Source organism: Urocitellus parryii, chromosome 2, assembly GCF_045843805.1.
Source record: "Urocitellus parryii isolate mUroPar1 chromosome 2, mUroPar1.hap1, whole genome shotgun sequence".
Classification (NCBI taxonomy): Eukaryota; Metazoa; Chordata; class Mammalia; order Rodentia; family Sciuridae; genus Urocitellus; species Urocitellus parryii.
In genome coordinates this window covers 224,493,561-224,520,465 of record NC_135532.1, presented here as the reverse complement: position 1 = coordinate 224,520,465, position 26,905 = coordinate 224,493,561, and the positions used below count along the sequence as shown (strand labels likewise).

Sequence of the window (26,905 nt, the reverse complement as noted above, 5' to 3'; positions counted from 1 at the left end):
CACGCTAAGCACACGATCCACCACTGGCCCACACCCAAGCCCTGTGACAAATATTTTCCATGTCCTCTGTTAATTTCTAATATGATACATGTCACTAACAGGATCTCCCAACCACACTCTATTCACACCTGGGCAGGACCCTGTCTGGGGTGGCATGTCCTGTGTACGCAGCTGCTCGGCATCCTCCCTCGTGTCCACCCACTAGATACCAGCGGCCACTGCTCCCCACCAGCTGTGTCAATCAAAACCACCTCGGACCTTGCCAGGTGTCCACTAGGGCACAGGGGATTTCGCCTCATTGAGAACCACAACAGACCCAACTCCTGGAAACAAGTGCTCTTCTCAGAGCGTGTGGAGACCAAAAGGTGGACGCCCTTCCTGAGCTCACCACTACGGAGAGCAAACGCAAGAGTCCTTTTAAAGAACTAGCAAGCAGAGCCTAACAGTCGAAAAGCCGACAGGTGACCCCTCGCCGGGGCTGGCTCCGTGGACGCAGGATGGAGGGCATGAGGTGACCTGTAGGAAGGCCGTAGTGTTTCTCTGACCATGTGGACCAGCTTGACAAACTCAACCACTTCCTGTAAAGACGCTTGGAACCAGGGTCCATTCAGGTGCACACTCACCTGAGGCCCCTGCCAGGTGCCACCCTCTCCAATGGCAGTGGTTCACTTGATGGAGGGACATGGCAAGCAGCAGGAATAAGACTGGCCAGCCTCGCCCAGGAATAAACGGACACTCACAATGACACTTATCAGCAAACCAGTCCCAGCCGCGTACTGACAAAGACAGCCAATGACCACGCCAGCTCTGGCTGAGCTGAGCACACAGGAGTTCTCTGTTTGCCACAGAAGATCAATCAGTGTGACCACTGTCAGACAAGAGGAGGGAGACAATGTGTTTCATCAGAGCAAGAAGAGCAGGTGCTGAGCCTCAGGACACCTGCCACAGAGGTGTCCGTCCTGAGAGCCGGCGCCAGGCGAGCACCTGTGGTCCCAGCCTCTCTGGAGGCGAAGGCAGGAGGTCACTGGAGCCCATGAGTTTGGAGCCAGCCTGGGCAGCACAGCACGACTCTGTCTCTTAAAAACAGAGTAAGAGAGAGAAAGATCAGGAAGAAGAAAGCACGCTCCCTCCACCGGCACGCCCAGCTGTCCACACAGAACGCCCAAGTTCTCGAGGCCAGTTGTGGGCAGTAACAAGTGTGGCAGGAGGCCATGGGCAGGCAGAGTGCTCACACAGCCGGCTCTTGCCCTCCGCGAGGGCCTCCAGTGGCCAGCAGCCTCATGAGAGAAATCCACCTTTGCTTAGAGGGACAAGGAGACAGCAGGCGTGAGGTGCGGCCCCCTGTGTCCACCATCAGGTGGGTGCCCCCAGGGCCCTCCAGCTCTGACCTCCTGATGCCAGCTCCCAGGGAGTGACCAGGAAAGACCAGGCAGGGCCCCGAGGAGCAGGAGGACACCTCCCAGACTCTGCCTCCCAGCCTCCACCACAGGACACACTGGAGCCTTGGGACACCTGCCAAGAGGAGTCCATCCCGAGACCTGGTGACTCTGGACACCCAATCACCAGCACGGAAGACGTTTGGGGTCCCCAGGGCCAGGCCGCTCAGAGGCAGCCTTCATTGCTGGATCGTGTACCACGCCCAGCACCACGCCCAGTCGGACAGATGGCGTCCGTAAGACAAGACACACAATGGTCATGCTCAGCAGTTGCAAGGCCAAGCACAGCTGGACAGAGGCCACAGCCCCTCTTATCTGCTGGCCAGCACCACAGAGGGCTGGGGAAGCAGCACTGCTGAACACCAGGCACCAGAAAGTAGAGGCCGGACACGAGACCTCACCCATGCCTCACAGGAGGGGCGCGGCCACCCGGATCAGGTAGCAATGCTCCCAGTGGAGAATGGATCCCAGCCCAGGCCACGTGGACACCACCTCGTCACCTTAGGGACTTACAAAGAGCACAGGCCAGAGGGACAGAGGCAGGGCCAGGTCCACACCACCTGGAAGGCAAAGTCCACCTTCCGCGGAGGCGGCATCTGGGCCAGCCAGCAGCCAGGGCTCCTCTGATCTGGACAGGTGACCTCTGACCCCAGCCAGCCCCTCAACACAGGGCGAGCCCACCAGCTCCACTGGCTCTCCAGGCCATGCCGCAGCAATGACCGATGGCCAGGCGTCTGCACCTAAGGATCACCCAGATGGACGTGTGCAAGGCACATGTGTGAGGTTTAGGACGTGCACAAACACAGGGGCCTTAACAGATGAGCAGCTCTGTGCTAAGGGAGCCCCAAGACAGCGCGACCTGGCCGCGAAGGCACCACGCCCCAGAGCTGCCCCACGCCGCGGGCTGCACAGACCCCCCAGGGCTCGGGGAAGCACACTTTCAGCTGCTCATTAGATGTGCATCTGGGTGCGGTTTTTACAAGCATATTACTTCTATGACTAAGATTTAAATACTAAGAAAAAAATTAACCCGCTCTGACCTTCTGTCTGCGGTGGTTTCCACAGGCTCCTCGACGGCCCTGAACCTGGTGAGATCTGCTGCTGCGTCTAAGAAAAGGGCTGCCCCTGGAGGACACCGGCCTCCACAGACACCTGGCGGGGCAAAGTCTGAGCCTCTGCCCTCTCACGTCCCCTCTGGGGCGAGGAACCCCAGCACAGCAAGGGTTAGTGTGCCCGAGACCAGGCGCCTCCCGGGCTCCGGCTGCAGTCCCACCAGGCTTCCTGACGCCCCAGGGTCCCCGATGCCACCCCAACCCTTTTCACCCTTCCTGGCAGCCCAGCAGGGGACCACTATTCTAAGTCCAAAGAAAGGAGCAGGGAGGGTGTTTAGCTTTAGGTCGAATGTGCTTTGTTTGCTTTGGTACATAGTAGTGGTTTGTGGCAATTTAACAAAGCACACGGCTAGGTAGCAGATCAATAAGGAGCAAATGAGAGAACCGGAGGGCAGGGGCTCCCCAACTAGTGCCCTCACTGTGACAGTAGTTCTTACAGAGTAGTCAATAATGCACTCACTTCCACAGAGACACCACACAAAGCCATTTCAACTCAGGAAAAAAGAGGCATTTCAGGGTCCGGGCCACAGGGCTGACGCTATTTTGAGTCAGATTTCCTAAATAACCACTTGATTGGCGGCAGGCTGCGTCCGTCCCGTCAGGTGTGTTTTCATGGAGCAGTGGCTCTCGGCCACCAGGGTCATGCTGCGACCCAGGAGGTTACACTGCCTGGCCACTGCCCACTGAGAACTTGGACTATGAGCTAACCCTAGAAGTTTCCAGGCAGAGGGGACAGGATCCACCTCCACAGAAGGTACTTCCAAGGCAGCTGTCACCAGGTCCACGGAAGAGAGCCAAGGCCCCCGCCCAGGCCTGACCACTGTGGATGAGCCTGTGGCGCAGCCCTAACACCAGCAGGCCCCGCGGACGACGCAGACCCCTAGGAGGGGCTGTGGGAGCCCAGGAGAGACGCCCCAGGCCTGCAGACCTCCTGGAGGGGCAGCTCTGTCCTCGGGCCTGGGGCCTGTCACCTGCCTGAGTGGCCAGCCAATTTTGCATCCCCACCAGCACAGGCTCCGGGGGCTTCCTGCAGGAGCAGGCTCCACCTCTCAGGTCCATGTGCACTGACCCAGAGCCTCACCAGGGGTCCCAGATGGAGGGCTACCAGCCAGTCTCCAGGAGACCCAGGGGCTCCTGGGGCCACTCTGCTGGGGGGACCCCTACCCAGCTGTGCCCCAGCAGTGGCCTTGGCCCAGTGGCACTTGGGCTGGGCCCCTTCCAGCTGAGCTCGTCCCTCCCAGGCACAGAAGTATCTGAACTTCACCCTGCAGACTTGGAGCAGGCGGCAGCAGCTCTGTGGACCCCCTCTGAGCACAGGAACTACCTACGCGGGCCCTCGGGACGCGCCCACGGCCCCCGTGGTGCCAACAGCCACATCTAAGCTGGTGGGAACCTGGGGTGCAGAGGTCACTGGTCCCCAGCCTCCACTGGCCAAAGCTGGCCATGTCACCAAGGGGCCCAGGGACACGAATGGAGACGCGGCATGCTGCAGGCACCCTCGGCACTCACCAAGGCACGGGGTCAGCGGGGCAGGCAACGACTTCCTCGGAGATGTCTGACCTGAAGGGCCTGGAAGGGAGAGGACACACCATGAGTGAGGGAACAGGACCGCCAGGTGACCCGGACGGGCAGGCTCCTGTCAACAGAGGCCGGGAGGGACCCGGAGCTGCACTTTCACCTTCCCTTCCCACCAGCACCAGAGCGCCGCCCCTGGGACCCATCAGTAGGTGACAAAGAGGCCAATGGACGCCCTGGACACGAGCAGACGCTGAGGCAGCTGGAGGCCACAACCCAGGACAGGGCAGCAACCTGCAGCCCTGAGGCTCTGGCAGCAGCCAGGGTGGCCTGTCCCCGGGTGGAGCAGAAGGTGCCAGGTTCCTGCTCCTCCCCCCCTAGGGCTCTCCCAGCCCTGTCCACACTGCCCCTTCCCACAGTCCCCGACACCAGCCCAACCAAGCCCTCCCTCCGTCACAGCGAGCCCTCCCAGGTCACCAAATCCTGGGTTCACTTGCTGTAAACTAGGCCGAGATTCGCACCACAGAGAACTCACCATCCTACTGCGCCTGGTGCACAGGCCGGGGCGCTGGCCGCCTGACACTGGTCAGACATCTCCACAACCTGCCCCTCCCCGGCCCTGCCATCCGCCTTTCTGGTCTATGACTCCCACCACTTCTGGAACTCTGCTGGAATCACACATCTGTCTTCTTGTGACTGGCCTTTTTCACCATGTCCCCAAGGTTCGCCCTGATGCCTCAGGTCGCCATGCCATCTGTTCCACTGAACACACACCGTGGGCTGTGTCCCCTCCCCCAGAGCCTAACGTGACAGGACACGAAGGTGGGGCCTCATGAGGTTCTGGGGCCTGAGAGCGGGCCCGCAGCCTGGGCTGGCCCGTTCCCCCTCTGCCAGGCGAGGGCAGTCGGGAAGGACCCGGGCAGAAGCCGATCTGCCGGCACCCAGACCCAGGACCTGCTGCCCCCAGGACTGTGAGAAGCGTCAGTCGGCCAAGCTGGCCGAGGCAGGCCGGTGACACAGCCTTTCCTCTCCGGTCTTACGGTCTCACTCTCTCGGGGACCCGCTTCTAGCTCACTTTCAACATGGTGTGAGGCAGGGTCAAGCCGCTGCTTTTGCGTAGAGGGGCCCAGTACTGCCCCTCCTTGTCTCTGAACTGCACTTTCCAAGGAGAACCTGTTCTAATTCTCACCCGCTCCTTGGCACGGGACAGGTCTGACGTGCGCTGCTGTGGTTTTGTCTCCTCGGCTCGGGAGGCGCCGGCTTCTTGGATAGAAGTTTTCATCCAATTGGAAGAACTGCTGCCTTTCTTCCAGGGCTTCCTACCACGTGCCCCTTGTTCCACCAGATGAGGCTGCTCCAGGGCCCCCTTCTCTTTCTTCTCTCTGCCCCACGTCACGGGGTTGTGTCCTCAGGCTCGCCAACCTCATCTCCGGCAACACTGACTGAATCCCCCGTTGCTCTCCTCTCCATTTACTGGGCCTCTCTGTCTCCCACGTCCTCTTCACTGCTCAGCTGGCCTGTCGCTGGACATCCACCCACAGCCCTGAACCCCTCATCTGCTGACTCCCATCTGGATGACTGACAGTTCTCCTCTGGTGGCTGGGGTCACTGTGAACTGGACGCTGTGCACGGTGGCAGGCCTTCAGCTGTCACTGGGCTTGGTCCTGGAAAGGCTGTGGCTGAGTCGGCCTGACTCCTTCCAGTCTCACCGTCAAGCGCTGTAAGGCTGAGGCCCAGCAGCCTGCAGCTCAGGCCAGGTGCTGCTTGGAGGAGCCGAGGGGCCTCTCTGCTAGCTGCAGCGACACTGCACCCCAGCCTGGGCCAAGGCCAGGAGCTCTCCGAGGGCTGGGGCTAGAGCAGCCTCTCTGCTCCCCGGGGCTCCTTTGCTAAGAGCTCCCTCCTGTCCTTTATTTCCCTCCACTAATTCCAGCCTCTCACGATCACTTCACACCGCTCTGGCTCCACCAGGTCTTGGCTCCCTGACCCCGAGCCACCGAGACTTGGTAGGCACCAGGCTGGGCACCAGGCTCCTCCTCACACCTCCCCGTTCCTGAGCCAGGGGGCTGCTCAGACCCCACAGTGCTTCACACCTAAGTATCCCGAGGGTCTCTCCTCAGGGTGTGGCATCCTCCGTAACCAGAGCAGTTATCACACTGATCACTTCAGCAACCAGGCCTGGAATCCACTGAACAGCAATCTACACCGCACACCCACGTGTCCAGAAACAGGACACAGCTGGGTTTCCAGCCAGACTGTCACCAAGGCGCATGTGGCACCTGGCCACTGTGGTCTCCGGGGCCCTCCTGCAGCAAGGTCGGCAACCTCCTCTGTAAGGACAGTAAATACCTCACCCCAGCCAAGAGGAAGACTCTGAGCCCCTGAGCCTTCACTTCAAACCTGTGGGGTGAACGCTACCATCTGCAGGGACCATGAGGCGCGATGGTCGGTGCTGAGTGATTCCAGGGAGTCCAGAGGAGGTCAGAGGGAGAGACAGAGAGAAGTCCGACCACAGTCACCAAGTATCTGCTTTGGAATGCTGACGGTCCTCTCACCCAGGACAGATGGCAGAGTCCTGCCACTCGGGGAGTGCCTCAGACCTCCAGGCTAGTGGGGACTGGGACGTGAGCAGTGGGCCAGGTCAGCCGGCCTAGGCAGGGCAGGCGCTGCCAGGGCTCCCTCAGACGCAAAGGGCCGCCCTGAGCAGAAACAGGGACAGGAGCGCCCAGGAGAGAGGGCGCCCGAGGCTGCTCCCGTTGTCCTCGTCACCCACGAGCCGGCAGAGCAGCCCTCAGCCCAACCTAGCAGAGGGACTGCAGCCCGGTTTGCTGGTTGAAGGAGGCCTTACCCAACCCCTGTAGCCCTACACCTCCAGAATATGGAGCCAGAGGAGGGCGGGAGAGGGTGGGGGAGGGAGGGAGAGGGTAGGGGAGGGCGGGAGGGATGGGGAGGCCGGTGGGGGAGCAGGGGTGAAGGGGGCGGGGAAGCGGGGCTGGACATGTGACCTGGCCCTCAGCCCTAGGCCTATTTAGGACTCTCCAAACAAGCTGGGCTGAATAACAAGGGGAAAGCCCCAGCGGCCCACATCCCGGAGACCACGTGGTCTGACGGGATGTCCTGGCTCAGTTACATGGAGCTCCTGCTTTTAAGACTTGCCGGGGGGTTGGCCAGGGGGGTTGGCCTGGGGGGTTGGCCTGGGGGGTTGGCCTGGGAAAGCGTCCCCAACATCCCAGCGCTGCGAGAGGGAGGGGGACATGGGACCTGGGCCCCTGGAGCTGGGGCCACTTGCTCCCCTCCCTGGGTAGACAAGGAGGTCAAGGCCATCAGGGCCCTCCAGAGAGCAAACACATGGCCTGGCCAGCCTCCAAGGTGGCCCAGGGACATGTGCGCACATGTCCCCTGGCCAGGCTGGCATCCCAGCCAGGAGGGGAGAAGACACAATGCCCATGGTGTCACAGCTGCACAACCAGTAGCGTTTTTTTTGCTCGTACCTCCCCACTGGGGCACTCGACCACTGAGCCATGTCCCCAGCCTTTTTTACTTTGAGACAGGTCCTGCTAAGTTACTGAGGCTGGCCTTGAACTTGCGATCCTCCTGCCTCAGACTCCCCAGTGTCTGGGGACTACAGGCCATCAGGGCCCTCCAGAGAGCAAACACATGGCCTGGTCAGCCTCTGACGTTCCTGTGCTAAGAAATTCAGAAATACAGGGAATGGCGTCTGCTCTTTGCCACGCTCGGTGCACGCTTAGCAGGCATGAGGCCCTAGGTTCCCTCCCACGTAAAAAAGGAAAAAAAAAAGTCCCAGGTGTGGTGGCACCCTGAGTGCCCTCAGCTCCCACCAGCCTCTGGCCCAGTGGCTCCAGAGCCCTGAGGCTCAGCTTGTGTGCAGGGACAGTGGGCGCCTCCCCCAGCCACTGACGTGGGAAGAATTCCACAAGGTTTCCATCCAACGTATTCACATGGCCATTCCTCCACTAGATGGGAGGCTCAGGGGTCCCATACTTTATTTATGTATTTTCACATATTACAGCATTTCTTAACTAAAAAGAGAAGACAAGCCATTCCCCCAAAATACCACAAAACCACAAGGTGCACAATAAAAATACGACACTATTAAATACTTCTCATTTTTTTCTCTTCCAGAAAATCTGGAAGAAATGGATTCCTCTCTGGAATAAGTAAGTGATGGATGAAAAGTGAGAACAGTTAGTAATTATCATTTCCTTTCCAAGTTTCTTTCCTTTCTAAAGTTATGTTTATCCTCTCTCCCCTTCCCGTGTCAGGAAGACCACCAGGCTGGGCAGACAGCGCACTCCACTCCATCCGGCCCCTGTTCCACGCAGTGTCCAGCTGATGGGAATCCAGGTCGCCTCACCGTCCCTGCCCACTGCCTGCCAGCCCAGGAGGCCACGGGGCATCATGGCTCGGGTAGATGCAGCAGAGGGAATGATGGGCCAGGTCTCTGAAACCTGCGCCACCATCGAGGCGTTACAGATGTCTGGCGTATTGTGGCAAGGCTCCGGGCGTCCGCGCCACCCATCCTCACCCGCATTCCCTGAGGACGGGAATCCCCCTGCTCTGAGTGTGGCAATGCCTGCCCATGAAGCCGGACTCCAAAATGTCTCGAGGGACTCACGGCATCAGCCAGCAGGCCCCGCAAACGCCCTTGTCTCTGCTCTCCAGGAAGCAGCCCGGGGAGGGCGGGCAGGTGGACGAGGAGCTCGCGGAGGCTTGGCAGTGGCAGCGTCTCGCTGCCCCAGTGGGGGGCTTGGAGGCTGCCCTCAGCCTGCTGGGCATGGGAGGACTCGGGCCCAGGAGCCCTGAGGCCAGCACTGACCAACAGCAGGTCTGTGGAGACCAAGGTGAGGGAGGGAGGAGCCACCACCCCAGCAAGCTCCCCGACCTCCCAGGCACACCCCGGAAACACAGGATGAGTCCTGGCTCAGGGGTCAGCAGCCCTACAGCCCAGGAACCAGAACAGGAACAGACAGGGGCTGACGAGGCCACCCTGGGAGAGCCACCCGGAGGAGGAAGGAGACAGTGAGAAGGGCAAAGGACAGGTAGCTGATTGTCCAAGACAAGGAAATGGGTAGACGGCACATCCCCACCACCTGGTTGCTAACAGCCTCCATTGAGGGGAAGGATCCCTTCCCACCACAAGCAATCACCCCGTGGAAGGCTGTCTTCCTGCCCTTGGGTCACGTAGGGCTGAAATCTATGAAAGGGGCAAGACACCCCACTCCCAGCTCTGGACCCCCTCTCCCCTTTAAGCAAAGCTTGTTTCCTTGTCTCAGTGTTTCTCGGATGTCTGATCTTCAACACGGGGGACAAGGACGGGATCCTCATGTTCAAGACCAGTTTCAAGGGGAGAGCCAGACGGCGAGGGCACTGTGGCCACAAGACCCAGAGTCCCTGGGTCCTTTCTCGGTGAGGTACTTGTGACCAGGGCTCACATGGCAGGCCTTGCACACACGGGCTCCCTCCAACCCTGACACTGCTGGGGAGCACGGAGCTGGAGCTGAGGCTGCAGTGAGCACTACCCAGATCCAGCCTCGAGCCCAAGGGGAGACCAGGCCTGTGCGCAGCACAGCTGACCAGTGACCTGCTACCCGTCCTCAGTGCCCAACTTCACACATCGGGTACAGCACCAGCGAGGCGACTGCGGGTTTCGTGATGGGAGCCCATGGCTGTGCGAGATCAGCACACTGGCTTTCAGGCCCAGGAAACAGTGGAAATGTCAGTCTGTCGAGCACCTGCATCCCTGCCATTCTCCAAAAGCTCCTGGTGTGAGCGGAACAGGTGTGCCCTGACTGCTGGCAACTTGAATCTAAAGTCCAAAATGTGGACTCTGTCTCCACAGCCTGTTAACCCCAGGAGAGCCATGCCAGGGTTCCCACCTGCTGAAGCCGGGGAGGTGGAACAGCTCCAGTGCTCACCATGGGTGCCATACCCCCACGGCCATGCCACAGAGCCAAGCACAGCCCCCCAGTCCTACCCAGGGACAAGGGCCGTAGGGAAGGTCAGCAGGATCACTGGAAGAAGTGGGCTGCAGAGGCCAGGCGCAGCTCGGTGGAGAGCACTTGTCTAGTGTGCTTGTGCCCCAAGTCCAATCCCCAGCGCTAGAAAAAGCAAGAAGAAAACCAAGTGGACTGCAGAGACAGCACGTGTGCCGTGGTGCTGCCTGCGTGTGCGCACACCTGACTCAGGTGCAGAGACAGGGCGCACTTGCCGTGGTGCAGCCTGCATGTGCGCACACCTGACTCAGGTGTGGAGACAGCATGTGAGCCGTGGTGCAGCCTGCGTGTGCGCACACCTGACTCAGACTCTGGCTGGGTAACAGGGAGGGAAGACAGGAAGGCTGTCAGAGGAGGCCCAGGGAGGAGGCGGGCCCAGGGCAGAGAGCATCTGGCGTAGAAGTCTGAAGGCTGGAGGTGGGGAGCAGGGAGCGTGAAGAGGAGCCACATGGAGCTCCCAACATCTGGACCTCTGAGTTGCGGCCTCCTGTACAGCACAGGGGACTTGGTGGGCACCCCTGGGTGCTGCAGGTGAGGGGTGAAGCCGGGCCAGGGCTGTGGATAGAGGAGGGGTCAGACGGCCATGGAGACACGAAGATGGGAGAAGTGGGTCTGGGGGCACAGCCCAGGAGAGGCGCCCGGCCGGAAGCCTTCCCTTTACACTTAATTCCTGCTTTCAAACTCTGCTGGGCTGAGAGGCTCCACCTTTTATAAACCACGCTCCTGGCTCACCATTAGTCAGCCTCCTTCAGAAGTCACCCTCTAAATGCCACGCTCCCGGGCATCGCTGGGGGTCCCATGCACAGTGCCCTGTGGTGGTTCTTCAGCTGCCAGACAGGATAGTGACGGCCCCTTCTCCATCTGCAGTCGGACAGTGACAGGGAAGTTCAGGACACCAGGGCTTCAGTTTTGAAAGTGTGTCCCAAATTGGTTCAAAGCCCGGGGGATGACGGACGGGAGGTGCTCCAGTGGAAGGGCCCGGACCTTGCCCTCTGCCTCTGCGAAGCAGCTGCCCACCAGGACAAGGTTCCCCAGCATCCTGCCTCTCAAGTCCACTGTACCTTCACCTGTCCAGTCCTGCTCATCCACCTGGACTCGGAGAGCTTCACGCCCACCAACAGCAACCTCTACACTAGAGTTCTGTGGGGGTCCTTTTCCTTCCTGGTGAGTGACATCTTCACAGGTCCCCTCTGAGTGCAGGAAATTACCCTGAAGTGATTTCAGATCAGTCCCACTCCTGACCTGAAGCTGCCCAAAACCCAGGACCACAGGCACGTGGACGAGGCTGAGCGACGGGCAGCAGCATGAAGGGTGGAGGCCGGAGGAAGCACAGGGTAGAGCGCTTGCTCCCTTGCTTGGCACACACGAGGCCACGGGTTCCATCCCCACCACAGCAAGAGAAAGAAAGAAGCTCAGATTCTGCCATTCCACTTGTATTATTATTAAATAGTGCCAGAGAACTTTTAGGAATGAAAAATATAATCCCTGAAATAAATTGCTTTTAAAAACTGATTAAATAGACGAGACAAAGCTGAACAAAGAGGACGGACCGTGTGTCAGAGGCCCAGGGGCGTGATGGCTGGGGCGTTGCGGGCAGAGGGCCACACTGGCACCCCGGGGAGCTCAGGAGCACGCAGCAGAGTGGCACCTGTGGCAGACCTGGGAGGACGCAGGGTGCAGCCCTGCCCCACGAGGCAGGAGGCCAGAGCCCAGGACGGGGCGCAGGGCGACACAGCCCACGTGGAGCCCTGGGAGAGCCAGAGCCAGCCCCACACGGCCCTGCCCGGGAGGCCTCTGAGCCCAAGCCAGGAATAAACACTGACCTAAGGCCCCGCACTCAGGGCACAACAGCACCCACTGCGAAACTCGGGGGTCGGGGAGAGTCAGGCAAACTCTTCAGCCCTCAGAACTGAACAGTGAAAACCCCGAGCTCAGAGGCCCAGCCCCGCACAGCAGGACCGCACAGCCCCGAGTCTCTCCAGGGAACCCGCGCAAGGAAGCAAGCCTGGAGAACATCACAAAGCTGAGCTTCCACCCAAAACAGCCTTGGAAGAGCACCCTGGATAAACCCCAGGGAGGAGGAAATAACAGAAGCAGACACAGGGAGAACCGAGAGCCTAGGTGGCTCCTTGTGACAATGACGGAACAAGTACGCCCCGTCTGACAAGAAAGGAGAAGGGGCCAAAGCTTCAGGAATGGGGGGGACTGCCTGTCGCTTACAGAGGGAGGGCACAAAGGTAGGAACCACAGTCCATGTGCCAAGAAACCAGGACTTCAGAGAAGCCCAAGGCCAAGGGACAGCCTTGTCACCTCCTCCCTCCGCCTGAGGGCGGCCAAGCCAGCAATATTCCCAGCAGAAGCGGAGCGGCACCAGCACTGGTGTCCCCTGAGACATGGCCGTGACCTGCGGGCCGGAGGTGCCGCTGTTCTGAGCCCCTGCTCAGGCACAGCTGGCTTCCCCTGGTATGTGCTGGACCCCGCCGCCCACCTCCTGCGACTCTCCTGATCTCACTTCCCCCGAGGGTGAAGGTGCCCAGACCTCAGGTGCACCAGCACCAGGAGGATCGCTGGAGTGCCCCAGGGGAGCCAGTGCCCCACGCGCCCTGCTGGCACCTCACGTGGACATAATGGCGCACTCTGGCTTCCCATGGCTGGCCACCATCCTCGGGAGAGTGACCAGCAGGTCCGGAGCTGCTTCTCCCTGGCGTGAATGCCGTAGTGCCCCTCATCCTCGGGACGTTGCCCGGGTGTCTGTGAGGAGTGCTGCCCTGCTGCAGATGCAGGGCTTCCTGAGGTCCTGCAGCATCGCCCCGTCTCATCGGAGTCCACCTGTCCTTCTGTGTTTATGCCAGCGCCTCCTTAACGTGTCCACCATCAGGTCACTGGGGGTCACTTGATCACGGTGCTGATACCCAGACAGTGGATCTGGTAACCAAGAGAATACTGAGCATCTCGCCAGCAGGCAGCGCACAGTAGGGACAGGCTAGACAAAGGAGCGCTTCTCATCTCATGTAGGATGGGGCAGGGAGGGGTCAGAGTTCACTAGGCACGCAGAATGGGGTGACACTTCAAACTTAGGAAGTGTTCATTCTGGGCTATTTAATATCTTTGGGCCACCACTGACCACAGGCAGTGGATTACTAGGTGCCAGAGCTGTTCTCTCATTTCATTTGAAAACAGGCATTTGGGGCTCTCCTGGGGTCGCTGTAATAATAAACCTGCTGTAGGCACTCCAGCACCTGGCTCCTGAGAGGCGCACAGTAGGTGCACACCTCTGTGGGACACAGCCGCCCTGCAGTCTGAGGCCCCCACGGTGGCTACACAGGTGTGGCTGCCATACCACACCTGGACCAGCATTCCACTGCCCACAGTGTGGCCAGCGCTCAGCCACGTGACCTCCTTGGGCCGGCACCTCCTGAGGCACCTGGTGGGGGGAAGCCTTTCACCTTCGTACCTTTGTGCTTTGCTGCAGTTTATTCGCACTCTCCATGTTCTGAGGAGGAGCAACGGGTCAGAACCAGGCAGCCACTGTGTTTGTACCGACCCCAGAAGGGGAGCCTGGAACACTCTCTAGGTCAGGACGAGATGGGGGTGCCCCACCGCGCTCCGCCCGGGCAGCAAAGCAGAAAGGAGGCTGCTGAAGCCACGGGAGGAAACAGACCTCGGCCATTCCCAGAGGCTGTGGCTCTCAGAAGGTTCCAAATACACCAAGGAACCATCAGCAACGGTCGGGTCACTGGCAGCTGGATCAGTACCCCAAGTCAACCGCATCCCTCTGCGGCACCTCGAGGAGCCAGGCATCTCAAAAACACGATTTACAAAAGCAACAGAACTCACGAGTGCATCTGGGGACCCGGGGACAGGGCGGCAGGCGGAGCATCGCGGGCTCACAGGACCCGGCTGCCAAGACACAGCCACTCTGCAGGGACCGAAGGCCCAGGGACTGCCAAGGAACCACACAGTTCACAAGAGAACGAGAACGCACGTGTGCCTGGGCGCAGAAGGACCTTCTTAAGCAGCACAGGGAGGCAATGCCCCAAAATAAGAGGTGAATAAGTTGTAAAAACACGACTAAGCAAGCGGAAGGCCTGCCCGGGAAAGGAGCCCAGGGGAGCCGAGTGGAGAGGGTGCACCGCACAGAGGCCAGATGTGAAGGACGCCAAGAGAAACGACCACCTGACGAGCAGGGAATGGACGTGAGCACACGGCCACAGAGAAAACACGGTGGCCGGCGAACACACGGACTCCCAGCTCCTGAGCAGGGAGGGCGGCCAAGGCCAGCAGACAGCACTCTGACCGCCCTGTCTGCAGGAAGGAGGCCAGCGTGGGCACCCAGAGTGTACGCTGGTGCATGATCCAGCACAGTCACTCTTGAAAGCCACCTCGAGGCCAGAGCACTGGCCGCTGGAGGACTCTTCACGTGTGCGCCAGGAGCCAGGCCTCCGGTAACCCACACTGCGCTGGAGATGTCCCTTTACTGACCTGACCTCCACAGAACTCTCACCAAGTCCCCTGAGTGATGTGGCGTCCACCGGGCTCCCCAGCTTCTGCCCTCTTCCTGCCCACTTCTCAGACCATCACAGGAGCCCTGGCCTGTGCCCAGCAGCCATGCCTGAGGCAGGGTGGACAACTCTCGGCTTTCACATACACATACAATGTTTAGTTTTGCTATTCATTTCCTGTTTCCCTTGCATGTGTTTTGGAAGTGCCCATTTTGTCCTCATTTAATTAGTTCAGCTTTTCATTTCAAGAAATAAACAAATACTGTAGACCGGAAGTTGTAAAGACAGTGGCCTAGGGCCTAACCAGACAGCAACATTGTTAATTTTGCATGTGCGGTGTTAAAAATAAACAACTTGCAGGAAAATCCAGATTTCTGACTTCTTTTGGAAGAACACTGACATGGTAAATCTGGTCCTGGTTCTGCCAGGCCACATGTGGCTGAGGTCAGTGGTGGTGGTCAGGCAAGCCGGCCCCTGGGCCACACGCCCTGTTTGCAGTTGCCCACCGCCCTTCCCCTGACCTTCCTGCCTAGTCTCTGCGATGTTTAGTAACTTTGTTCATCAAAAAGAAACGCTCTGTAACCAATAACTCAATAAAAATCAAAGAAAAAAATTAAAAGGTACCATGGGGTTCCAGGAAAATGAAACCACCAGCCTGGAGCAAGACCCAAGTGAGCCACAGCACACCTGCCCCATGGTGGGAATCGGAAGGCAGCGCCCTCTGCTGGAAAGTGCGCTCTGGTCTCCAGGGTCTGCCGGGCAGCACTGCTCCTACCTGGCAAGCATCCCCACGTGCCAGCTGCCTGCTGGTCCCAGCAAAGCCGCCCAGCGGGGGTTCAGCCCCAGGTTGCTTCTAAAGCTGAACCAAAATACTGCCCATCACTTATGGCTCACACGTGAGATTGTGTGTTTCCATCTTTGTGGATTATCAAAGGTACTCAAGTCAGCCACCCAGAGCCAGGGGCTTTCCTGCTCTCGGCCACAGAGCTGCTGCAAGGGGGCAGGGAGAGTGACCCCAGGGGAGCTAAGAGCTCACTGCAGCACCCTGGGACCTCTGCAGGGGCACGCTCAGGCTGCACCATAGGGCAACTCAAGGGGGCATGCACATGGAGCATCCTGAGGGAGGTGAGGGGCTCTGTCCTGCGCTGGCCGGCCCTTCCTCAGAGCTGCTCTGGAGCCACCGCCCTCCAGCCTCCTCCACCACCGCTCCTGCCCCTCCCTCCAGCCTCCGGAGCTACCTCAGCAAACCTCTCTCGCAGGCTGAGCTTCACCCCGGCACCTGCTCCCCACACAACCTAACTGAGTGGTCTTCCCCTCACAATCTGATTTCTGTCTCCTCTGGCACAAATCACCACTACCAGACCAAACCCAAAGGTACCCCCACTGCAAACTTCTCTGCAAGAACAGCGTCTGTGCACCTCCCTAGGAAGAGGGACGAACACTCTTTCACTCAGCGACTCCAGCCACACCAGGACAGCAGCTGAAATCAGAAATCAATCCTTGGGAAGCCCGCCCTGAGCATCAGCTCATGGCCCAGCACCATGGGGCAGGCCTGTCGTCCCCACCACGCTGCACACCGAGACAGGAGGCCTGGCACTCAGGACAACCTGGCAACTTAGCAAGACCCTGTCTCAGAATTCAAAAGGCTGGGGTGAAGCGCAGTGGTAGTGAACTTGCCCAGCAAGGGTGGGGCCCGGGGTTCCGTCCCCAGCCACCCCCTTGCCAAAAAAGTCACCAGCAGCTCTTCAGCCCCTGCGTTCCGTGTTCAGCGTGCCCCGAGTTGTGCACACCGACTGGGGCTCCCGGCCCCCATCCAGCATCACACTCAGCACATGGCCGTTCTCTTGTTTTGGATGGAATTTCTGAGCCGCTGTCTGGCAAGCACAGCCTCCTACAAGTGAAAAATCTTAAGAGCGATATAGGTATCGAGCCAATCACTTAGTTCCTTGGTTTAGAAAAGTGGGTTTTCATATATTGAGTTTTCGGAGCATCAAGGCGGGTGGGTAGAAAAATAACCTCTGAAGTCCAGTTCCATCAAACTGGGCAATGCTGCCCAGGCCTCCCCACCTCAGTCTCTTCATCAGACACGGGGCAGCACCACTCTCCTTGTGGGCTTGAGACTTAAAACAACAGGCACGTAAAGCAGCTCGCAGCGGTGCGACCCTGGCGCCCCCCAGAACAATAAACAGAGCAAGCTATCAAGCAGGGGCAGATTTAATATCAGCAAACACTTACAAAATGTTGCAAGGAAGAGCCCAAGAACCGTCCTGCCTGGAGCTGTGGCTGGACGTGGCAGGGACAGCAGCAGCACGTGAGCAGCAGGGTGGGCACAGCGTGGCCTTGCAACAGCTTCCAAGTGCTGTGCACTTAGTAGCTCCTCACCGTGGCCGTTTATCATGGATTTCGCTCCCCACCCACTTTTAAAGCAACAGGGACAGTCTCCATCACTGATGCACGCATGCTGGCACAGGGGCACTGGCTCCAGCTCCTGGCCCCAGGTGACACAAGTTCTCCAGCAGAAGCCTGCCACAGCATCCCCGTGGCCCTCGAGCTGCGCCTGCTTGCCACTGCACGTGCCCTTTCTGCAGCCCTTCCACACAACACGGGCAGTGTGGCGATGGGGCACAGTGCCCACTGCCCTCTCATCACCATCAACCTGATTCTCTGTCCCCACAACTCAGCCAGACCCAACCTGTGTCATCAGTGTGAACTCCATACCTTGTTTTGCAAAGATAATCAAAACATGGCAGATTCTTCTAAATCACCAGGGGAGACTATCTGGAGGTGACCCATGAGAACGGTGACTAAGTGCAGCATTTTGAAATTAGTAGTTCAGAATAATCCTCAACACCATGAAGTGGCTTTAGGAATAACAGACTGTCACGGTCGCTTTGCTTTATGACCTAGAACATAGAACAGCTCATGTAAACCCCCAAACTCTGGTTAACTAAAGCAAACCCCACAAAATTTCTGAGCAATTGTTTTGTTTCATAAAATTCAGTCCAACCGAACGGCCACGCAGACGATGGGAAGACTAAGGTGTGGGGATCCCACATCACACAAGTCAGCACAGAGGAAACAGATGTGGCCAGCGCTTGGCTCTTTAAATACCAGCCTGCCCAACTTGTGACAGGAAAATCAAGACAGAGATTCTGACAGGCCAAGGGAGGAAGAGGAGTGTGGGGAGGGGAGGCTGAGCCTTGGCCAGAGGTGGATTTGATGGTGACTAGGGTGGACATGTGGCCCCAAGGGCTGCACCCCTGGGCAGTACAGTGGGAGCTGAGCAAGGCCGGGAGCCTAGGAAAGGACCACATGGGACTGGGCCAGTGACTGTCCTTCTCTCTGCTCCAAAAAGCCAGTGACTTTGGCTCTTCTCCAACACCTCGTTTCCCCTGTTTACAAACAGACCTCCATATCTCCTCCACCTCCAATTCCATCAGAGATGAAGCTTGGTGGGTCTGAGGACTGGGCGTCCCCAGGATCTTCAAATTCTGGCTGTGCCCATCTATGACATGATGGTGGGCAAGTAACTGACCCTCTCTTTCTTCAGACCACTGTCTGGCACCCCCCAGTGCCAGCCACAGCACATGTGGAGGGCAGGCACCTGCGTGTCAGCATGTGCGGTGACAGCGCGGGAAGCAGACACGACCGCGACTGAACAGGTCACTTATCAAAAACAAAACTGTCATCTCCCACTGGCCGCCCCAGCCCTGGCACATAGACCTGTCAGCACAGGCTACATCCTGGCCAGGGGGGGCCTCGGGTAGGGGCCAGTCTGGGGCCAGGCGGCACTGCCACAGTCCCCACATCATGTCGGCCTTTGTCACCTGGCTGTCTTCAACCAGATCTGACACACTTCTCAGGTCCTGCCAAGATGGAGACCTCCGGCGCTGGACAGGCTGCAGATGAGCCCAGGTGGCCCACAGTCAGCGGGACAGCGGGCTGCAGGGGGAATCACTCCTTGAAGCCTCTCCCAAGGCCAGAAGAGGCTCTGTTCCCATCAGGCCAAGTAGCAGTGGTCAGAAACAATGTAACCAAGGCGCTTCCTGAGAGCGCAGGGAAAGTGGATACAGGGTGAGCGCAGGACTGACTCCTAAACTGGGGTGGGTGGCCATAAGGAAAGGACCCCACCGAGGCCCCTCCAAGGCTTGCCAACTGGGGAAACATGGATCAGCAATCCCTAAATGAGCCGCAGTGTAAACAGGAGACTCCCTTTTAGTTTCAACAGCATGGGTCCCATAGCCTTCCCCGCCAGCACCTGGCCAGCCAGAGGGACCCTGTATCCTGGCTCTCTGGGACGGTTTTGTTTTTTAACATGGTGGCCCTTATCCCATTCTGCCTGGGACAGCACTGCACACGGTTCTCTCTCATAAGACCTTAACATTTCCCAGGAAAATAACCCAATTGCTGCATTATTCTCTTAGACAAGACTTTAAATACTGGATTTAATTTTTTTTTTCAGAGAGGCCACTGGTAAGAATCATTTTCTCTATTTCACTAAACTTCTCTCAAAGTTAAAAAAAAAAAAAAAAAAACCTGCATTTTCTCAGTGCAGCCTAGCTGCTAGTGATTCTCCTTTCCTAAGTACCTGGGTCCACTGCTCCAAGGGTCTTTCGGGTGGCCCTGGGATGGAGGTATTTTCCTCCCAAAAGGCTCTCTGGCTATCGACTGACCCCATCACCTGACTGGACCGGCGGAGGCTCACAGCCAGCCTGAGGTCTCCACGCCAAAGTCACATCGGAACCCTGGGCACGCGTCATCGGCCTGGCGGTCCCACCTGCAGCCCTCCTCTCGGCCTGAGCCAGCAAAAAGTGAAACTAGCCCACAGCCGGCGGCTGGGCCGGGGCGCTCAGCGGGGTCCCGGATCCCGCGCCCCGAAATCAGGCAGGGGGCGCGCGCGTCGCGTCCCCCTTGGAGCCCCGAGGGTCCCGAGCGCGGTCCCGCGGGAGAGGGGGCCCGGGCCCCGCCGGAGCTCGCGTCGCCCCCCCACGGCCGCCGGCCCCTCTGGGGGCGCCCCTTCCCGGGCCGAGGCCCCTGGGCCCGAGGCGGGCGGCCGGGAGGAGGCCGGGCCTCGAGCGGGACCGGCTGCCCGGGAGGCCCGGAGGCCCGGGACCGCGGGGACCCGCCGCCCCGTTCTCTCGGGCCCGCAGCGGCGCAGGCCCGGGACGCCCGACCTCGGGCGGCGGGGGCGACCCCGGGCGGGGGCCGCCGCTCACCTGCAGCCGCCGCCTGCTCGTCGCGGTCCGGGTCGCTCGCGGCCGCGCTGGCCGCTGCGCTCTCGGCCTGGGCCCGGCCGGCCCTGCGTCGGGCCTCAGCGAGTGCGGCGCCCGCCGCCCCCGGCCCCCATCGCGGCCCCGCCCGCCGCCCTCCGCCCTCGCCGCGCCGCCACTTCCTGTGCGCGACCAGCCACAGTTCCGCCGGCGCGCGGCGGGCGGGGGACAGGGGGACGCGGGCGGCTCGGCGCGACCCGGCCGCCGCGGGGCCAACGGGCGGGCGGCGCGAGGCGGCGGGCGAGGCCGCGCAGACCCCGGCCTCCGGCCTCCTGGCCTCCCCGCCGCCGGAGCCTGGGGGCGTGGGCCGCGCCCCGCCCGCTCGGGGTCGCCTCCAGGAGCGGCGGGGACTGTCCTGCGAGCGCGGCTCTGGCTGGGATCGCCTTCCAGACCCACGTGCGGCTCTCTGACTTATTTATTGTGGCCCGGGCTGGCCACAGGGTATCGATACCTGACTCCCAGGGCCGGCGCCCCAGAGCTGGCCTCCGGAACAGCACCCCCTCCCCAAGCCCGCAGTCACTGACCACTGTCCCCTCCTGGCCCAAGACTGCGCCCAGGGAGCCGCCACCTGCCTTCTCTGATACCTGGCCGGCAGGACGATCCTACCAGCAGGCCCGTGGGGACACAGGGCCCAGGACAGGACCTGCCTGCAGGGCTCATCCCGGGAGCAGGGCCATCTGCCCTCCCCTGGCTCCGCTTCATACCGAGTGGACCGGGCCCTGCTTCAGTGCCCAGGTCCTCACTGGATTTTCTGAGCTTGGACCGGCTTCAAACTGATTGAAGACACCTAGAGCTTGTACTGTTCGGCTGAGCCTCACCAAATTTTTTCAGAAAATACCTGAGTAGAAAAAAAGTGAGTCACCTGTCCTACTCAAAATTCCCCTCCTCCTGGAAAAGCAGCTGTGGTTTGCATGGTTCATGGAAATTCAATATTTCAAAACCCTGATCCCTGCCTTCCATTGTAAGTAATCCAGCCCTCGGATAAATTCCCACAGGCACCTGCAGGCTGATTAGGAGGATGTGCTGACTTGGGAGTGTTACCTGTAATTACAAAACACCTGGAAATAACCAAGGGCACCTGGTTAAATAACCCCAGAATGTTCACTTCATACTTTAACTTAAAACATTTTAATGTCATGCTGTGTACACTGATACAACATAATCTCCAAAGTTTGCTGAATTAAAAATAAAAAGAGCAACAGATACACAATGATCTACTATATTAAAAAACAGTCTATGCCGCTGTCCAGGAAGCTACTGAAAGAATGAACATGAGGAAAATTGATGGGCAGGTGTAAACTTCTTATTATATGCCAGAGAGTGATGTTAGACTTATTAAGTAAACATTTTACAGTCACTTTTTCAGACTAGTTAAAATGCATCTCATTTCTTTGACATTTGATGCCCCTTCACTTTGCGTGGCGTAATGCCTCCTGGATGTAATCTGATCTCTGCTCGGTTAGGAGGTGTGGTCCTTCAGACATGCGCAGACTTTCCCCCTGGGAAGCTGCAGTGGGACACATACACATTGGAAGGGGGCTTGGAGGACATCTCCCTGGGCTCTACCAGGTGCCTGTGCTTTGGCTCATGACTTCGGCTCAGTCATGCACCCGCCCACGGAGTGTGCATGTGTCTGCATGGGGCATTCCACTTGGCACAGCAAGGACGCAAGGTGGAGGCTTCTGAAATCCTGCTGTGCATGTAAGGAAATGCCCGCTGCTCCTTGGTGTCCCCCAGCGCCCAGCAGCAGGGCCCACCGCCCTGGCCCAGCCTAGCTGTCCACAGTGCACCCACTGCTCATGGACACTGATGCTGCTGCCTTCCTGTTAGGGGAGAAACTCGGGTTCTACACAGAGCAGGCCCATGAGCCAACGGGGCACAGCAGACACCAAATGATGGGTCACTCGAGACCCCTAAGACTGGACATGGTGTCACCCTGACCCCTTCACCTGGTCCCTACCATGAGCCTTGCCCAGGAAAACCACCACTGTGATGACCTTCCAAAAGTCTGTCCTCAGGCTTTAGCAGAGTGCCATTTCTCCTGCCCGTAAGTCCCACTCCAAGCTGACACTGTGAAACTGCCGTCTGACAGGACCTTGGTCTAGAATAAGTTCTATGCTTGCCCAGCTCTGCCCCTGAACTGTTCTGGGCTGGTCAGTAACCTGGGCTCTCAGGGCAGCCATCTGACCCCTGAGGCTGCCATAACCCTGTCCTAGCCTTTCTGAAACCTCTATCTGTAACTGTATGAAATGTCGGGTGTGACTGCAGCGTGACAGATATTAGAGAGCACCTGTGATTGCCTGTCCCACAGGTGACCCGCAGGGAAGGTGGTGACCCTGGAAGTCCATTGTTATTCCGTAAGTTCTGACAAATGTGTTTCATCTCTGTTAATGACAGAGCAGGCTGGTGACAGGTCCCCAGATTCTCATGTTTAAAATGGGGGTGGGGGCAGGAGGTGAGCTAGGGAATTTCTCAAGGTGCGAGAAGGAGGACAGCACCTGAGTCCCCCATTCAGTTTGGCTCTAGTTCTCAGAAGGTGATTTTCTGGCGTTTCATTTCATGGACAAGTAAACCGAGTCTTCGAGGAACCCCACACCCACACCCCAAGGCCAAATTGGGGTGGTCTCCCAGTTCTAAGGTGGCCTCTCTGGAGAGGTTTCCCATCAAGCCCTGTCCAAGGGCTTGTGCCACGGTCTGGCTCCTGGAGAGTCCATGGGGAGGACAGGCCATGGCCAGTCGCAGTAAGGACCCCCAGGAGCTGCTGCCGCTGGGGAACTGAGCACCAAGGCTCAGTGCTGGCCTGTGACCTCACACAAGGGAGTGACCCACAAGGGTCGAGTCTCCTTTCTGTAAAACGAGGAGGCTCCCAGCTCAGAAGGGCCCTAGACCGTCCGGTAAGTCCAGGGTTGAGAAAGCCTCAGGTCAATGGCCCCAGGGCAACCCCAGCATGGGGACCCCTCACAAGTGGAGAGACATGGGTTCTCCAACTAATTCGGGTCGGGAAAGCGACCACATGGGTCCTTGAGGAGACAGACTGCACAGAGACCTGCACAGAGGCAAAGGCTGTAGGTGGGAGCTTTTTTTGCAGCAAAGAGTTTGGAGACCCCGAGCTAAGCCCTCGCCCACGGAGTGATTCTGAGAAGTGTGGACCCCCCAGCGGGACAAGATGGCCTTGGCCAGCACACACCCAGCGGCCAGTTGAGAACACAGGAGTGACCCACGTGGGCCGAGGCCAGGGCCACTGTCTTGTGCACGAAGCCAGAATCCGACCCAGAGCAGACCCAGACAAACAGAAAGGCCCCAGGTTCGAGTCCAGGCTCCACCTCCCAGGGTGAAGCGGGGAGAACAGAAGAGCACCGCGGTGCTGCCAGGCTGTGGGCCTCGGCCTCCACGGGCACAGGCCGGGGCAGGTGAGCGCTGAAGCTCCCGCCAGCAGGGCCCAGTGTGACTGGAGAGAGGGGCCAGTGGGCAGAGGCCAGGCCCAGGGGCAGGGCCCAGAAGCCAGGATGACGCTGCAGGCTCACAGCACTGCCCCGGCCCGTCAGGGACAGGTGAGCTTCCTTGGCAGGACCCCGGAGGTCTTCCCCAGGACCGTGGGTCTGAGGCGCCACCTGCCTGACCAACCCTCCTCCCCTCCTTGTCTCTCGCAGGCCTCGCCAGACCCCAGGCCCTGTGCCCCCGAGCCCCCCCCCCTGCCGCAGCACCCCTAGCCTTCTCCCTGGGAAGGCTGCTCTGGCAGGGCACGCGGAGGGGCGCTTCCCTGTGCTGCATCCTTCTGGACCCAAGACCCACAACCACCCCTGAGAGGCAGCCAGGGAGTCCCAGCTCCCCAGGACGCAGGAGCCCCCTGGGCAGCCTCCGCCCCAGCTACCCTCCCCTCTTCCCTCCCGCCCCCACCCCACCTGGACGTGGTGAGCAAGCACAACTGTAGCCAGGTGTGGCGGCACTCACCTGTGATCCCTGATACGCAGGAGGCAGGAGGCTGAGGGAGGAGGGTCGCAAGTTCAAGGCCAGCCTGGGCAACGTGGCAAGACCAGGGATGTAGCTCAGTGAGAGTGTGCCCCTAGATCCAATCCCCAGTACCAAAAATAAAGTAAAAGTTTAAAAAGAAAAACTTTATTACTATTTTTGGCACAAATATTCTCCGAGGTATTCTCTGGGGTTAAAAAATATAGACAAGCTGTTTCTAAAAATTCACTGCTCAGACTGATGTTTTTGATGCATGCAGGAGAAGCCTAACCCATTCACAGACCCTGCGCCATCCAACTCCCAGGAAATGGGAGACAGAGGCACTCTGCACCTTTGGGATAGAAGCAAGCTCCGGGAAAGCCAGGGCCCGCCGCGCTGGTCTGCAAGTCCACGCGCACGGCCAGGCGGCCAAGCAGCGTCAGGGCCCTCTCGAGAGACTCTGGGAGGATACCTACCTTCACTGCCCCTCGGGACAGGGTACTCACCGGCCAGCCAAGTGGACCGGCCTCAGTCAAGGCTTTCTGTCTGATCAGAGGGGTCGATGCATGGGCCTGGCAAGGGTCACCAGGCCTCTGGGAGGTCCACCGGGAGGTCTCTCATCCACAAAGCTACCTCCTAGGGAGCCACCCGCCAGCCCGCTGGGCCCTCACCCATACTCCCCTCTGTGTAGCAGCCCACCTCCAGGGAGGGAGCGTCCTGTCCTGGCCCTGCTGTGCCCAGCCCCTAGGCAGAGTCTGGCTCCCGGAGGCCCATTCTTCATGCCCGCTGCCTGAGCAGGCACAAAACAAACTCCCCGCTTCTTCGGAGACCTCAGGAGGGCCCCCACCCCTGGGGACAGGTGATTCTTAATTTGTTTATGTGCTGTGTGAGTTTTTCAGGCTGCTCTGAGAAGGGACACAGGCCGGGCTTTCACAAGACGCTGATGTCCTCTCCGTCCCAGAGGCTGGCCGTCAGAGGTCAAGGTGACTCAGGGCCGATCCCTGCGGGGATCTTCCCTGGGCTCATAGAGGTGTCTTCCTCTGTCCCCACGGGGATGTCTCTCCACGTGTGATCCAGGGGTGCTTAACCCCTGAGCCACCTCCCAGCACTTACTTTCTATTTTGAAACAGGGTCCCCCTCAGTTGCTTCAGGCCTCGCCAGGTTGCTGAGGCTGGCTTTGAACTCGTGACCCTCCTGCCACAGCCTCCCAAGCAGCTGGGACCAGGCGTGTGCTACTGTACCCGCCTAATCTTCTTATAAGGACACGGGTCTGCTGGATTAGGGCCACCCTGTGACCTCACTTTAACTTAATCGCCCTGCAAAGGCCCTGCCTCCGTGTCCAGCCACATGCCAAGGTCCCGGGGTCAGGACACACCAGCTTGGCGGAGCCCCACGGCCCCAGAGGCTCACTGTGGTGCACGTCCTGTCTCTGCGGGGACCACGGGGGTTATGTAATGCCAAAGGCTTCTTAAGGTAAATACAGCGATGCAGCGCGGGAGCCGGGGCTGGCTATAAGCTCCCGTGGACAAGGGAGACGCCATGGGCCGGGTCAGCCAGAGGCTCGCCTGGTTTCCACTGTCCCTGCCTCCCCTGCAGCTGGGACTTACAGCTCCTGCCACCTCCTGGGACAGAACCTAAAGGAACCTTGGATCTGAAGGGAGGGTCAGGCCTGCTCTGCCTCTGTCCATGCCTTCTTCAGAAAGAGCCCCACCCTGTGAACCTGAGCGACCACATCAGGACAGGCAGTGATGATGGCGTGACAGCAGTTGGCCTTTGCTGCACGTGCTGCACGCACAGCACCATGCTAAGTGCTTTTCACATGATCTTCCAGCGCTCAGGGAGGGATGGTTATTCTTCCTGGTTTCCAACTGAGGATGCACAGAGAAGCTAGGTAACTTGCCTGAGGTCACACAGCTGGGAAATGTCCCTTCAGCCATGAAGTGTCTTTACTCAGTCCCTGGTAAATAATTTGAGTAAAAACAGAAGGGAAGGCCCACCTCCTGCTGTGCCCAGCTAAAGGCTGGCCAGGGACACTGGCTCCCAGTTTGAGGGGAGAGGCCATGGCTGGGGAGTGGTCAGAGAGGTTGGCCTGGACCGTCTCAAAGTTCAGGTGAGGCTGAGTCCGTGGGCAAGAGGGACACCTGGGCAAGTGTGTGCCCGTCCTGTCTGGGTCCCTCTTCCTGGGGACTGCACCCTCTGGCTCCTGCGCAGCCCACTCCCTCAGCGGCCAGTCTCAACCTCACAGTCTGTCTCCCTGGCAAGTGGCTTGGCCTCCAAGGACAGGCACTGGACCCCTGCTCTCAGGGTCGTGAGGCTGAGTGAGACGGGAAGGGAGTCTGAACGGGCTGTCCCCACCCAGGGCAGTGCACCGTGGGCACTGTGGGCCCAAGAGTGGCTGGTGCTGCAGAGGAAGCCCCCCCCCCAGGTCCAGCACGGGCCCACTGAGTGGGCAGCACAGCTGGACCCCCAGGACCTGAGATCTGGGTCTGAACTCTGCTTGGTCACCTGGCAGCGGCCTGCTGAGAGCAGCTGTTCCTCAGTGCAGTCAACAACCCTAGTTCCCAGCCCGTGTGACCCAGGGGCTGTGACGTTTCTAAATGTCTGCACCAGAGGAGACTAGGTCTGGATTTGCAAGAGTGGCCCTGCTGCAGAGGCCAGTGCCCTGCGTCCCGCGGCTCCCAGCTGATGCTGCCCATGACCTTGCTGGATGCGCACAGTGCGAGCGCCTGCTCCCGCCTCCTGCCCAGAGCACAGCTGGGCAGCTGCAGGGCTTCCCCTCTTGAAGCCTGGCCAGTGAGCGCCAAGTGCCTGCTTCCCTGCAGGCTGGTGTGCCCTTCCCGCTGCTGTGCCCCACATCCTGCCTCCACCTTCCTGAATGCTGGACCTGGCTGGGGCCTGTCCCCTCTCTGGCTGAAACCCTTGCACCAAAGCCTTCCTATGCTTGCCGTTCCCAGGGCCTGTGGCCCTCCGTCCCGAAGCCATGAGGTAGAGGCACCCGTGCAATGTCCACAGCGGCCATGCAGGAGTCTGCATCCCACGGCATCAGCTCCACGGTCCTCCTGGGGAGCGCCTTCCCACTATGGCCATCACCCTGGAAGGTTCAGCTCCTTC

The 26,905-nt window shown here is 59.4% G+C and overlaps 1 protein-coding gene across 3 annotated transcripts in view; it reads right to left on the bottom strand.

Moving 5' to 3' along the window:
• Window positions 1–19,908, bottom strand: part of Agpat3 (1-acylglycerol-3-phosphate O-acyltransferase 3) — a 73,129-nt gene extending 53,221 nt beyond the window's left edge. The window contains exons 1-2 of one of the 3 annotated variants that reach the window (XM_026410110.2): window positions 19,793–19,908; window positions 4,058–4,117 (exon numbers count right to left, since the gene is read on the bottom strand). The gene's annotated coding sequence lies outside the window, so the exon portion shown is untranslated. Of the gene's footprint in view, window positions 1–4,057; window positions 4,118–17,294; window positions 17,319–19,792 lie in introns of those variants that run through there. The other 2 variants (XM_026410112.2, XM_026410113.2) reach the window with 2 other exon arrangements.
• Window positions 19,909–26,905: the final 6,997 nt, after the last annotated feature.